The sequence below is a fragment of the Danio rerio genome, chromosome 10 (genome assembly GCF_049306965.1).
Source record: "Danio rerio strain Tuebingen ecotype United States chromosome 10, GRCz12tu, whole genome shotgun sequence".
Lineage (NCBI taxonomy): Eukaryota > Metazoa > Chordata > Actinopteri > Cypriniformes > Danionidae > Danio > Danio rerio.
This window is the reverse complement of record NC_133185.1, coordinates 24,484,507-24,500,000: the sequence shown is the minus strand read 5'-3', so window position 1 is coordinate 24,500,000 and position 15,494 is coordinate 24,484,507. Positions and strand designations below refer to the sequence as shown.

At 34.3% G+C, this 15,494-nt stretch overlaps 1 long non-coding RNA gene across 3 annotated transcripts in view; it reads right to left on the bottom strand.

Moving 5' to 3' along the window:
* LOC141376349 (uncharacterized) overlaps positions 1–15,494 on the bottom strand; it is a 33,718-nt gene that overhangs the window by 9,426 nt on the left and 8,798 nt on the right. For 2 of the 3 annotated variants that reach the window (XR_012386246.1, XR_012386247.1), the window contains exons 3-4: positions 12,734–12,798; positions 6,380–6,515 (exon numbers count right to left, since the gene is read on the bottom strand). This is a non-coding gene — a long non-coding RNA (uncharacterized lncRNA). Of the gene's footprint in view, positions 1–6,379; positions 6,516–12,733; positions 12,799–14,103; positions 14,239–15,494 lie in introns of those variants that run through there. The other variant, XR_012386245.1, reaches the window with a different exon arrangement.

Genomic DNA, 15,494 nt, shown 5'->3' with positions numbered 1-15,494 from the left:
AGAAGTGTTATGTTTAATGACTATGGCTGAAATTTACACAAAACTAGCCTTTGGCTCTAAGAGATATAGAATAGAGAGTATGAATCATGTAAGCTACACTAAACTACAAGTTTTGGTTTAAAATTGTAACTTGCTTCATAGGGCCTTAGATAATTTGTTGCATTATTAAATGCATTTCAATTTATTTAAATTAAGTAAACATCAATATTATAGCACTCTAAAAAAACCTGAATTGCATTGTCCGACTAAATTTATCCATCTAATTTGTAGCATGCTCTATTTATTTTACTTGTGCTCATCCATCCATTTTTTTTTTTTTTGTAATTTTGATTTTTGACTGGGTTGATCAAATAAAGGCAACAATTTACATAAAATTCTGTACCATTATAGTGCTAATAATACTAAATGTTGCACTCAATTGAGAGTTATTAAAAGTAATATTGAGTGAATATGAAATGTCTTATTTCTCACCCACAGGTTTATTAATAGAAACGAAGCTAATGAAACAGCTAAAGTTCAGCTTGGCCAGATGAGCTCCATATGCTTGTTCTTCATTACTGCATCATCAGGGATTCAGATGCATGCACATAACAGCAGAGTTCAAAGATTAGTCAATCTTCACTGAACTGTAGCATAGTCAATGACGTCTTTAATAACTATGGGTTGGACAATCAAGTCTCTAAGCACTCTCTGAGTTTTGGATCAATAAGCATTCAATTCATGAACGGATTTGTTATACGAAACCTAAATAAAATCTTGCTTTAACTCTAAACTTATATCTCTTATGTTCACTACCTTGTTAAATTCTTTTACTTCTACACTGATAGGCCTATATTTTAAAAAGACATTAACCATCTCAACATTCCTGATTTGTAAACAATAAATCTAACAATTTGCAGAACTCAGTCCTATCAAATACATTTCCAGTTTCAGTTATTATAGACGGCAAGCACCAGATATGCTTTAAGGAGAATAAATTGATAAGTTAAACCTCTCAAATAATGCTTGAATAACAAATACTCACCAAAATAAATATGAGCATAAATTTCCATAGCTGTTTAGCAAATACAGACCATTATACACAGTTATGCTAACAATGGCCTGGGGTTTTAACACAGTGACTCAAGTAACATAAGAATGGCTATTTCTGCTTTTATTACTGAAGAATTTGGCCAAAAAGTAAACGTTTTTTCCAGCTATTTTAAATGCAACAAGTCAAATGATATCCAGTGTTCCTATTTAGGCCATTTGTCATTTTCCATAATATGCTATATTTTACAAACATGTTGATGTATCTAGGGCTGGGCAATATTGCAAAAAAATAAATAAATAAATGATCACAATATGTATCTTATCACTCGATATTGATAATTATTGAATATTTTAATACATTTAGGAATATTAGAATTTTTCTTCATTACTCAAGCAAATAGTTTGAACAGTAAAAAACTAAAATATTTAAACAAAATATCTGATCTTTTTATAATGTAAATAAAAGTGTTAGAGACTTGATAAATAAAATCTTACAAAGTGTGTGCAATGGTAAAGGTAGATCAAAAACTCTAAGGCGTGAATAAGAATGATACAGTAAACCTCAAACTCTGTAAATAAAACAAATTATGATAATCTAATCTGAGCTTTCAAGTAAAGGAATGAACCATCATTATTAAAGTACATACTGCAACATTACAAATGGTGAAGTTGAATAACTACATTACACACTATGCTAAAAAATCTTTCAGATGGGGAGCTAGTGGCTGGGATGCACAAGAAAAGAAACCAAAAAGCCACTCTTGCGACATCCTTTTTTATTTACAATCTCCTCACTGCAGCTATACGGCACTCATTTTCGAGTGTGTTGTTATTCTGGCCAGAAGTGACAAGCATAAACGCGTGCTTTCCTTCACCATTTTCTATGGTGTCTCTCATAAGTAGCCAACTGTTTATCCCAGAGGATGACTAACAAACAATTGCAGCCACTCCAATGCAATTTTATGGAGAAAAGTAAAAAGAACTGCAGTGTTTGTGGGTGCTGTGTTTGTCTGAGGTAATAAGTCTACTGTTATTACTAAAATGTTTATATTCCACACAAAGTGTGAAGCAGATTGGTTAGTTTAACTTACATGAATCTAGGTATACCTGGAAAATGCACACATCATGTGCATGTTGCTCCCATGTGCTTGTCGTGCACGAACTTCCATTAGAAATGACGAACTGACAAGCTTATTGGCATTGCTTCCAAGGCGCACGCTCAGCAGTCCCATTTTAATAAAATTAAAGCAAATATATACAGAACTTTTTTTTATTATCAATACTGACAATAGTGTTCGGTCAATAAATACTGATATTGATTTTATTGCCCAGCCCTAGATGCATCATTATGAAACTTGTACATGGTTGCGTCCGAAGCCGCATACTTCCATACTATACAGTATGCTAAAATCAGTAAGAGAGCTGAGTAGTATGTCCGATTCATAGAATTTAAAATGCAGGTAGGTCACGTGACCATGACAAAATGGTGGATGTAATATGTCCGAATTCCAATCATACTTTTCACATTCATACTGTATAGAACGTACTTTGCTAACGACTAAGTAGTACGTTTAAATTCAAATGCAGTACCTACTAAGTAGTAGGCGGTTTCGGATGCAGCCCATGTCTCTGGGACCAAACATAAAAAAGGAACTTAAAATGTCAGGCCAGCATCATATTTTTCTAAAGATTATTTCTACTTATTGTTATCATTATTATTATACAAGTCACCGTTGACTGATTTCTTGCAAAAAAAAAAAAAAAAACATTTTGCCAAAACTATTTTGACACTCCTCCTAAACCCTTGGTCTGAACTTTAATACATATTCTGAATTCCGGAAAGTTCTGAATTTAGTTTGAATAGATAAAACTGTTCCCATTTAACACAACAACAACAAATTAGCATATTGACAAACTATATTTTAAGCTAGAACTCTGCGATGAATAAACATACAGACAATAAACTAAGTGTAAATTAGTTAAATTAGTTAGACAATAAACTAAGTGCATTTTAGTTTCATAACACACTGGTTAACAGTGCCATCTTGTCAAAAGTAATAAGCCATTAAATGCTGCTAGATAGTTGACCATTTTCAAACTAAACAAAAAAAATAATAAAAAAACAAAAACATTAAGGTCACATTGACCTAAGCTGTTTACTAATTGACAGATACATTTCCTTTTGTTCCTTCATTCCCATAGCACTTACATCCCAGTAATTTCTGAAATAGGTTTAATAGCTACTAGGCCATTAGATTACTTTGCTGCCTGTTGTACTGTGTGGTCTCCCAATCAATCACCACTCTAGATGTTAATTGCGGTTTAATTGCACTAAAAGTGCCCAGAGAGTTTGTTTCTTTATATAGTTAGCCTATCAACTGATTCGGAACCATGGCTAGATATGCATGACAACTACCTGGAGGTCTTTCAAATACATTTAGACATGAATATAGGAGAAGAATCTAAATGCATAGGTTTGCTCTAATTAACGGAGAATGCTATAATCACATTCAAGACACCCTTTACACACACATTACAAAATCAGAGTGGCGAGTATCAACACAGCTGCTCAAAACACCCGTTGGTATTCAACGCATGCAAACGCGAGTAGCCTGACAATTACCAAGCACTGCTCAAAATGCACACTTCGCTCAAATTCAGATTAGCTGCTGGATCTGCTTCTTCATTTACAAAATTTTACCTTTAAAAACACTTGTTAAGCAAAAATATGTGGCTGTTTTTCCTCTGCTTGGCAGTTGCTCAAGCCCCTCTCCTTCACATTCACGTGTGTTTGCAGGAAACTAGACCATCAATCAGAAAATCAGAGAGACGGATAGGAATTTGACACTGCTCACACACCTGTTCTCTTGAAGGTGAACTGGCAGCAGCACATCTCCTACTGGCTTTTCCAGCTTTTTCTGACCATTCTGTATTCTAGTCTTTGATATTTTCAAATCCTGTCAGCATGAAACATGCTTAAAAATCTGACAACTCACAGATCACAGCATGCAGTAGGAACATCTATCTTAAAATATACATTGTTAGAAAATGTTACTATCTATGGCCATGTAAAAGGTATTTACTTATTTAGTATTTATGAAGTTGGTAACCACATTCAGTTGAATTAACTCTCGAAACAATTGTTGCTATAGTATTACTTTGGACAAAAATCACAACATGACTCGCTCAATTACTCGCTAAATTGCGACACTGAATACGTTTACATGGACACCAATATCTTGATTTTAATGTGATTAAGACATTACTCTGATCAGAGTCTAACATGTAAACAGCGATTATTGATGACCTTAATCCAATTTAAGTCATAATTAAACTAAACAGAAATCAAACTCTGGAGTATGCCAATTTTAGTCACATTATTGAAGTGCAGTATAGACTTGTAAACACCTCAGTCAAACTATTACCATCACATAGGATTTTCGCCACATTTTGTGACAAGGTAGTCTATGCACACACTGGTGTTTGACACTATTCTCTGCACCTATAGAGTAAGTGAAGGATTACAAACACCTGCATCATGAAATGCTGAGTTATTTTCCCATGCTGTATGTGGTACCAAAATCCATTAAAACTACACTCTTCTAGCAGTTCATGTTCGCATCCAATATCTCGTTTGTCACGGAATGGCATGCATTAAATTTTCTTGAATGAAAGTAAATGTGCCAAAGTTTACAGATTAATAATAAAACACCTGATATAAATGAAACTCTGGAGGACACATGGATGGCGTGGTGACATTAATCAAATTATGTCCTATAACATGTAAAGACAGGATAAAGAAAGGAACATTCAAAAAGTAACTCATGTAAACACCTTAATCATATTATTCTCTTATTCAGTTTAGGGAAAATAATTGGATTAGAGATGCACATGTATATGTAGTCACTGTGGCAGTAAAACTCTTGTGCTTTACATGATTGGTCAAAAATATTTTGGTAAAAAAAATATATAGAAAAACAACTGAGAAGCAGTGCAGTGAATTAATGCAGTGGAATGGGGAAATTATAAAGTACGAGGGCTGCAACAACTATAGCATAATGTGAACCCTAAAAGCTTGAATGGAAAGCTTGGATGTGTTAGATATAACCATTCAAAGCTACAAATGTTTAACGTTTCCACGTAGGGCTGCTCAATCATAATCACGATTATTTTGGTCATAATTGTAATCGCGTTTGTTCAAAACAACATACTGATGAAGTCAAGATTTTTTATTTTCAATAAATATTTCCCAAATGATGTTTAACAGAGGAATTTTTCACAGTATTTCTGAAAAAAGATATATTTTTTGGTCTGGAGAAAGTCTTGTTTGTTTTAATGTGGTTAGAATAAAATCAGGTTTAAAAATTTTTCAACCACTTTAAGGTCAAAATTATTAGCCCCTGTAAGCGATATTTTTTGATAGTCTTAAGAACAAGCCATCCTTATACAAAGACTTGCCTAATTACCCTAATTTGCCCTAATTTGCCATATTAACCTAATTAAGTGACTTTAAGCTGAATGCTTGTATCTTGTAAAAGATCTAGTTAAATATTATTTACTGTCATCATAACAAAGATTAAATAAATCAGTTATTAGAAATGGGTTACTAAAACTATGATGTTTAGAAATGGGTTGGAATAATCTTTCCGTTAAACAAAAATTGGGGGGAAAATATAAAGGGCTGCTAATGATTCAGGAGGGCTAATAATTCTACCTTTAACTGTATATACAGTTATTCTCCTCCTTGTGAATAAGGGAAATAAATACAATAGAATCAAAATATGAAACGATTTTTCCTTTAATGATAAAAACAGTCAGCAGCAGGAATATCACGCACTGTCACTTTAAAAGTACGGTTGTGATTTATTGTTTTACTTGTGTATGTCTTTTGAATCTCATCTCGTTTATTATTTAAATGAAGGTGATATGTATAATCACTGAACCCCGTGTTGACACAAATTAGCATGTATTTGACCATTAAAGCGCTCACATTAAAATGACTTTAGATGTGTGAGCTCTGCTCATCTCTGAGGCTGGGTGCACACACACAACAGCATGCGATCTCCTTCACGCTTTTAAAACATGAATGATTCGAATGTACATGAACAAATGATGTGTATCCTGTGCTGCAAAAGTTATATTAGAGTACATGCTTCTAGTGATTTTCACGTGAAACTGAGCTTTGCAGAGCAACAAATGTGTACTTTAAATGGGGTGGTATATAATGCAATAACCCTGTTGTCTTGATTATATATATATTTTTTATAATCATTAGAATCAAAAATCTAAATCTAAATTGTAGTAGTTCTAAATCGAAACTGAATTACGATTAATTGCACAGCCCTACCTCCGGGTGCTTCGGTTTCCAAGTATGGGTGTTTCCAAGTAATGGGTTGCGGCTGGAAGGGCATCCACCGTGTAAAACATATGCTGGATAAGTTGGTGGTTCATTCCACAGTGGTGACCCCTGATTAATAAAGGGACTAAGCCGAAAAGAAAATGAATGAATGAATGAATGAATGAATTCCAGTGAAAAATATTGCAGTAAACACTGTTTACAGATTAAGACAGAGTCAAAAAAGGAGAAGCAATTCTTTTTTTAAGTACTGCATAACAAAGCAAGAAAAAGATTTGAACGATTTGGAGATAAAAAAGAAGAAGATAAGGACACAGCTGCACAATGTTTGTTGTCCTAACCATATTAATAAAGCAGAATACAAAGGAATAAAAGCAAACAATGAGAATTGAACACAGGACTGAGAAGAGAATTTGTCATATTATTGTGATGTAAATGTCTCGTCGAAAGTTGCATTATTTTTGTATAAAAATAAAAGTATGACAGATAATAATTACTTTTAGGAAGACCTTATATTTTTTTAATATAAATTTGTAACTAGGGGTGTAACGGATCACAGGTAATCCATGATTCGTATGGATCACACAAGACCTACGGACTAATACATGAAGAGTTTAGAGACAAAGCCTCTAAGTGCTGTCTGAAATTTTCCTCTAAAATTTGCGTTAATTTACTTTAAACGCAATGAAAACATCATATTCTTTGCAGACTGTCTGAGAAAAATGCTCATTTTAAATGAACTTTTCAGACGGCACTTAGAGGTTTTTGCACCTAAACTCTTCACTATATTTTACTGGTAGATTAATCACAAATTTGTAACAATCACAGACAGATTGCCTCTCGCATCATTCAAATCACATGTATGACAGCATTCCTGTAAAATATATTGATGACAGAAGTAGTTGTAGTGAGTTTTATTAAAGGTGTTTTCTGTCACGACTTGTTTAGCCTGCATCAATGCATTCAGTGTAAGCTGCAAGACTAATCAGTGAAAGATCGGCATCTCAACAACCACACAATATAAGTTATAAATGATTGTGATTTGCGTATGTTTATTAATTCTTCCAATCGCTGCACTCAAATCTGAAAACGCAAAAATCAAGAAAAAAAATTAGTCTATTCGAGTTAGTTGTGAAGTTACAAACATTGAAATAATCCAGATGTACTATGATAAGTTTATAGTTTAGGTAACACCTATGATGTTTATGGTACAGATAAAAATCATTGTCATATGCATTTAACTTGAGGAAAAAAAAATGAAAGCTGTAGGCAGCAATTACATTTTTTAAAAAATAGGCTGCCACAATCAGCCATAAAAATATGCCACTGAATAATTCTTCAAAAATGACACGTCTAGCAATGTAATCCGAGCATGCGAATCTCTTGGCTTGTGCGCCAATTTCCTCTGTTTATTCATAAAACTTGTTGCACACACCCTTAATATACATGGCTCAAGCGCAGATTTTCTTGTGCTCTCACAAATAAACACAGCTGAAGTGCAATTTAGTGCGTTTATGTAACAATGTCTCAAACATTTATTAGATTTGCTTAGAATAATTATGAATGTCTCCAATAGACCTACAGAGTGGCATTAATGCTTCTTGAAGTAAAGTGAAATGGCTATAAACTCCAGCAAGATAATGTCATTGTATGCAGAGCCATAGACTTTTTCTATAAAGTATCATTTAGAAACTGTTTATCTTAACTGAAAGCTACGCCATGTTTGCTAGCCTCACGTACCTTTGTCTGTCAGTCAGTCAGTCAGTCAGTATGTCACCTTAAAGGAATAAACAACTAATAAACTACTACGATTACAGAAAAGTTTGCACTGTTATAATTTACGCTTTGGTACGATTATAACCCACTATTTAAAAAAAAAAAAAAACACACAACTGAAAGTTTTGAATGAGAAGTTTTGAATGATGTCGCCATGGCGGGATGAATTTTGGTGTGGTGCCCTGCTATGGAAGAATGAATGTAGCGAAAACCATGGTAACTGAATTTTTCACAGTACTGAATATTTTACTATTGATATTTATTCAGTTGATTATTTCCTCATTTTATTTTTAATAAAATTACAGGTTACAAGTTCTGTTTGTTAAAACTAAAAGTTTCTTGCAGTACTAGTTTTGTAATAAATTGAAAGCTTTGTCTACTCCACTTTTTGGTTGATCCGAAAAAAGGTCTGATCTGTGACTAAAAGACCATTATGTTTTATTATATTTATTAAAAGACCATTGTGTTTTGTTAAACCACTACAACATACAATGGAAACATTTGTAGCTAATGCACAAAAATTTGGGAGTGAAAATTTATTTGTTTATAAACATAAGCTACAAACAAAGCATTCTGATGTAAATGTGTCGATCCAGCACATAATTGTAAAAAAAAATAATAATAGCAATGCAGTGGACTTCAAAAATGCTACCTATGAACATGCCATAATTCTGCTGAATCAAAAACGATCTGGATCAAGATCCCATAGGGAAGACTGTGTTACACTGTGATCCTCTTTTTCTCTAGTATTCTTATGCACTTGATAAGATTGTTCACAAAGGCAGAAAAAGAGACCTTATTTTCTCGTTAATGTAACGATATTCCAGCAATATGAGACTAGTGTTCTCACGACTCTGTTCCTGTATATGCCCGGCTCTCACTGATGCAGTCTTTTTGGATGACACTCCAGAAAATGTTATTTCCAGCAAATGTCACCCTGACTTCACTGATCTCTCTGACAGTCCTCGGGATAGCTCAGATATGCAGGCTCTCTGGAAAAGCTGATCATGTCCTATGCTTCAGCCCCGAGCGCCCTTCTCAACATCCCATTTACTTCAGACAGAACATGCTGCTTTAGAACAGACTGCCTCCATTGAGAGGAAAACAACCTTGGAGCTTTTTCCCCATCTGGGATGCGAGAAAGCATTTACACACCAGCCATCCCATTAATCAAGGTTTGGAAAACATTTTCGGGGAAATTTTTTTTTTTTTTTTTTGGTTGTGCTTTCCTGAGCCAACCCTGTTTTGCCACCTGACTGTTCCCTAGTCAGCAAACCATGTGCCTTTCCTTCTGCACAGTGCTTGATGATGGGCTGGCTAGTATCCTTTTGCTTTGCAAGGCTGCAGCAGCTGTCTATAGTGTGCTCTCAGACAGGCTGTAATTTGATAATACACCAGAAACAAAATGGCCAATGGCTGGATTTCAGGTTTAAGAGCTCCTCCTTCCATCGCCCGTGTATTCGGCCTCATATGCTCACAGATGTGTGCAGTAAAAGGGTGACCTCAGCTGTTTGGACCAAAATGTAATTGATTCCTGCTATCACATTTAACTCTGCTTTGTTCCTCCATGTATCAAATGAACATGGTACCACTTTATTTTGATGTTCCCTATTGCGCATTTTGTTGACTATGCAACTATATGCCGACTAATTCTCATTAGACTATTAGACGACATCAACTGCCCTAACCTGATTTCACCAAGTAGGACATGTTCCTGGACATCTATGTTGATCCTGGAATAACATTCCAATTAGCCAATCAAATTGAAGGGATTTTTTGTTCTAGGACAACAGTATCTCCAGCAGGAAATATATCTAAAGATCCCATTTTAAATTGTAAAGAAATCCGTGTTTTTAAGACAAATGAAGAAAGCAGAAGTCAATGATTTTTTTAACTGATTTAGTCTGATATGTTCACTGTTCCAAAATATTTTAAATGCTTCTCAAAATAAAATATATATTGTGTTAAAGGGGAAAAAGTTTTTTTTTTTTTTTACCATTTAAAAAGAATATATTTTACAGCAGTAATCTCAATACAGTGGCAGTACCATGTGATGAATTATATACTAGCCCATGCCTAGATAAGTTTACAGTCTTTCAGGTCCTAACTCTCTGTGGTCGTTAAAAATCCCAGGATGTCCTTCGAAAAAGAGTGGGGGTTACCTCGGCATTCTGGCCAAATCTGCCCACTGGCCTCTGTCCCTCATGGCCTCCTAACCATCCCCATATTCCAATTGGCTTCATCTCTGTCTCCTCTCCACCAATCAGCTGGTGTGTGCTGTGCGGTCTGGCGCAAAATGGCTGCCGTCGCGTCATCCAGGTGGATGCTGCACACTGGTGGTGGAAGAGGAGATTCCCCCCCATTGTGTAAAGCACTTTGAGTGCCCAGAAAAGTGCTATATAAATGTAAGGAATTATTATTATTATTATAATTATTATTATTATTATTATCATCGATTATGTTAAATAGGCTTACGATTAGGTTTATGCCCTTCTACATGATTGTTATCCAACTATTATTCCCCTCTGTTTTGGGGAATAATTTACACTTATGGTTGGGTTCAGTGGTAGGGTATAGTTATGGATAGAGCTGCACGAATCTGGCTAAAATGGGAACTTTTTTTTTCCTTAAAATAAAGATCACAATTTTCTCACGATTCTGTAGATGTAAAATAAAGGTTATTATGAGTCGGCAATTATTATTGTTTTTTTTCTCAAACATATGTTAAAACAATAATAATATTTTGTGTAGGTCTACTGTTTTTTTATAAGTAATTCTATTCTACTTTTGATAATTCTGATGTTGAATTATGTTTGTGTTTGAGATATAGGCCTATGCTTGCAATCTGTCATTGACAACATTATAAGACCATTTTGTTCACTGGTAAAATCAACATTACAAAGGCTCGAGTAATTATACTGACACTAAATATTTATTTTTATGCACAACTGTGTTCGCTATAAAAGAAAAAACATCAAATGCATGTCCCAATCATAACTCTAAAACGCGATATGATTTAAATGATGTGCACGCTTTTGGCTTTATTTTCACTGCTAAGTGCTTTTCGTACATCGCGCACGGCACTCAAACGATTGATCTGTGCCACAAACTGAATACTATTTACAACTTCATTACCTGTTACTCACAGCCTATGCAGGTTCTGTTCACTAAAGTAGACGCGCGTGCGTCTATCATTAGGGGGTGAGCGCGCCTGCCCTCTCTGTGGTAACAGCTCACGGTCAGCAGCTCACAACACGCGTGATTTCGCGGCAGTGAATACAGCATTATATGAAAACAAAAATGACATTTTTAGGTGAATTGTACCTTATAAAGACTTTTAACATCATTTGGGGGCATCCATGTCGCTGAGCAACGTATGTGAAACAATGAAAAGACTCGGGCAGCTGCCTTTGCTTCTCTCCTGAACATGAAAATATGATTGGCAGAATCGTAGAAATGCTGGATTAAGATCGTCTAGGGCAGTGGTTCTCAAACTGTGGTACGTGTACCACTAGTGGTACGCAGGCTTCCTTCTAGTGGTACGCGGAGGAATGAAATATGTCATGTACATGCTATATATATTTCAAAATTTATCAAAAATTATGTATATTATATGCCATATATGACATAGCCTATATTTCTGAGGTAATCTGCCACGTTTTTTTAACTGTGCACGCTACTGTATTTCAATACTGCTCATTTTGGTGGTACTTGGAGAGATAATTTTTTTCTGAGGTGGTACTTGAGGAAAAAAGTTTGAGAACCATTGGTCTAGGGGGTCGAATCAAGATTGCGATCTTTTGATTAATCGTGCAGCTGTAGTTATGGATTACATTTTCAAACCAAAATAATGTTCCACAATTAACATAGATGTTAATTCAGGATTGGACTTGGCAAAATCATGACCTCTTAAGAGAACTTTCTTTGGAAAATAAACAGTGCTATTTCTTGTTGAAAAAAACTGTTGTGGTTATTGTGAGCTGGGACAAGAGAAGGTAAAAACCCTTTACTTTATTATTTCTATATTTAATTTATATTTTGTTTTGGTCCCTATCAACCCTAGACTGGTCGGGGCATACCATGACTGTAAGAAACTTGTCAATTACATGTCAGCTTACACTAACTTTACCCCCAACTTTACAGTCTACTAAAATTGAAAATTGAGAATTGCAATTAAACGTAAAAGTAAATAAAAAGATTGTAATGTTACTGTAGGTGAAATCAAAAACAGAAAAAAGCAACAATAAACAAACAAATAAATAAATAAATAAACAAATAAATAATTAAAACTGAAAGAACTGTTAAAACAAAAATGAAAAATTTGTCAGTATTTCCATGCAAGGCCATGCAAGATGTAAACTACGCGAGTGTTTTTGTTCAGTAGAACATTACAGAAGAGTTTTAACTGAAACCATGGCCTTGGTAATTCTTACAATGCAAGTTAATGTTGTTTGGCATTTTAAAAGTCAATAAAACATATAGAGGGAAATATAAATAAATACATATAGCTCTTCTTAAAAAAACTAATCACAATGTTAAAGAAAATTAATATTTTTTCAACATTATTACCTTTAATCCACAGCTTCAGCAAGTGTGTCCCAAGTGTGATCTTGACAATATGGAGCACAATATTCCTGCCATAAATAAATAAAATAAGTAAATGAATTTTAAAATGTAATATTTCTAAAGAGAATTAGTTATGAGCAATGAAAAAATCAACATTTAATCTATGCACTTTTAAAATAACATTTTAATATAACAAAAGATATAGTGTAGATATATTTCTTCTGATCACTGAAACAGCAACTTTATCTAATTAATTTGTCAACTGCCCATTTTATTCTGACAACCAGCACTCGTCAGGATAATTTAAACTCTGGAAAAAATTTAATAAATAAAATTACATGCAAAATAGATAGATCAAGGGATTAACACCCAGATAAATAATTTCAGTAAATTCCAATTTTTGTTAGGGTTTAAATATGGAATTTTCAATCAATAAAAAAAAAAAAAAAAAGTCTGAGGTAAACATAAATCAATGATCCTTTTCATAAATTGCACAGATGCAATATGTATCTAGTTCCTTTTTAAAACAACATTCATTTTAGAACATACATATTCTTTTTCTAAAAGTTCATTAAAAACATTCTGAAAGTACAACACCAAAAAGCCCAGTGTTCATGCGTCTCAATTTATGATCCTAATTATGGGTCACTTGGCTTCATAAATCACTCAGGATTAATAATTGACATGCTCACTGATTGTAAGCTCGGAGTCATATCAAAGCATATGATTATGCAAGTATTATTTTTTTTTTTTTTTACCAAGAAAATTATGTTAATTTGACCACACAACTGTCTCTAGTGAACATGCAGGTTTATTGCTGCAGTGACCAGCGCTAAACTAATCACATTACTTTTCCTTTACTTCAGGCCACTTTTATTACACCCCAAACAAGCTCAAATGTGCCCGCTAAAGGTTTCCCTCAAATGTAAATAATTGGAGGAATCAGGTCATCTAATCAGTCATCTGCTGGGCTGCTTAAAGAGAGCCAAATCGCTGCTCTCCATATGTTTGCTGTGCTGAAGCTCTGCCAGCATTGTACGATCTGTTGCTGTTAAGACGCACACACATTTTTGCTTTTTTTAAATCAGAGCATTATTACAGCGAAAGCATTACTACACAACCTTGAAACATGTGCTACATGCCTGGGGCACTTTTGCTGGGTTCAACACACAGTCAAAAGAGGCCATGGTCTTCTCTGAGTTCAATTTCAGGGCACCTCACCTTTTCTCATAGTAGACTTCACTGAATGGACACTAAACAACATACAGTTGTTATACAGCAGTCTGATGGCTGACTGTGTTGTACAAAACATGGGCATTTGAAGAGTTTCTGCCCAATCACTTCAAAATCAAGAAAACCTTTGCTTAGCTCACCTTAAAATCTCTGATATTTCCAACTTTCATGCCGTTTACACCAAAACCTTTCATGTGTTTTGGGTGTTCTTTACGTATTAGGACCTAACGATGCAAACTTTTGTAAACAGTTTGCAGGTGCACATGTTTCTTTATAAAGCAATATCGCCAACTACTGGCCTGGAGTGTACATATTAGATACATGTGAATGGGGATCATATAACAACATTGATGTCTGTAGACAAAATAAATCTAACAAGTTAATTAACTTAAGAAGTGTAAAAAGGTAGAGGGTTTTCGAATGCATTAAAATAGATTTCAAATATTAATTGACCCGTGAAGCATTTTTATTTAATGTTAGAAATAATCTCAATTAAAATATGAAGTATGAGACAGAGTAGCTCCTCCCATTTAAAAAAAAAAAAAAAACAGCCAATAGCATTTTGTTTTTCATCACAGCTCTGCCAGTGAGAGTGGTTGAGCTCAATCGCATCATTCATTAATTTTCTTTTTTCGGCTTAGTCACTTTATTAATTAGAGTTTGCCACAGCAGAATGAACCACCAACTTATCCAGTATATGTTGTACGCAGTGAATGCCCTTACAGCTGCAACACAATCCCTGCATGGGAAACATTAAGACACATACAGTACACTACAAAAAATGTAAGCTTACCTAATTCACCTATAGCGCATGTCTTTAGACTGGGGGAAATCCAAGCACTCGGAGGAAACTCACGCAAACATGGGGAGAACATGCAAACTCCACACACAAATGCCAACTGACCCAGCCGAGGCTTGAACCAGCAACCTTCTTGCTGTGAGGAGATCGTGCTACCCACTGCGCCACCGTGACGGCCCTCAATCACATCGAATTAAAAAGCACATAAAATGCATCTTGAAGGGAGCGGGACATAGTAATAGAGAGCATTTGATTGGTCAAGATTTGATGAGAACTGAAGTGTGAGTTGACATGAAAAAAAAGTTGATCCATTTAGGCAGACAAACTACAAGCTTTGAATGTTTATATCTTCTAAATGTGATTTTTTTTTGTCACTGTTTTGGAGCACACTAGCTTGTAGATATTCTTAAAACTAGCAATACTGATACTAACATCTAAATAACTTTATATAAATTTCACCTTAACATTAGTTAGATTTTTGCTGAACTATAGGATTTTCAGCAGTAGTTACTAACTATGATGTTAATTTACTATTGATTTATAAATGTAATAATGTAAAATTTATTTTCCATCTCTGTAAAAACATAAAACAATTATTGAATATTGCTAAATATTACAAAACTATTCAATATTATAAATGAGTATACTTATTTTAAATAATACAAAGTAATATTTTTTACAAAAAGTAATCTTTTTAATCGGTCTGTTTGTAATTTATTGTACTTTATCTTA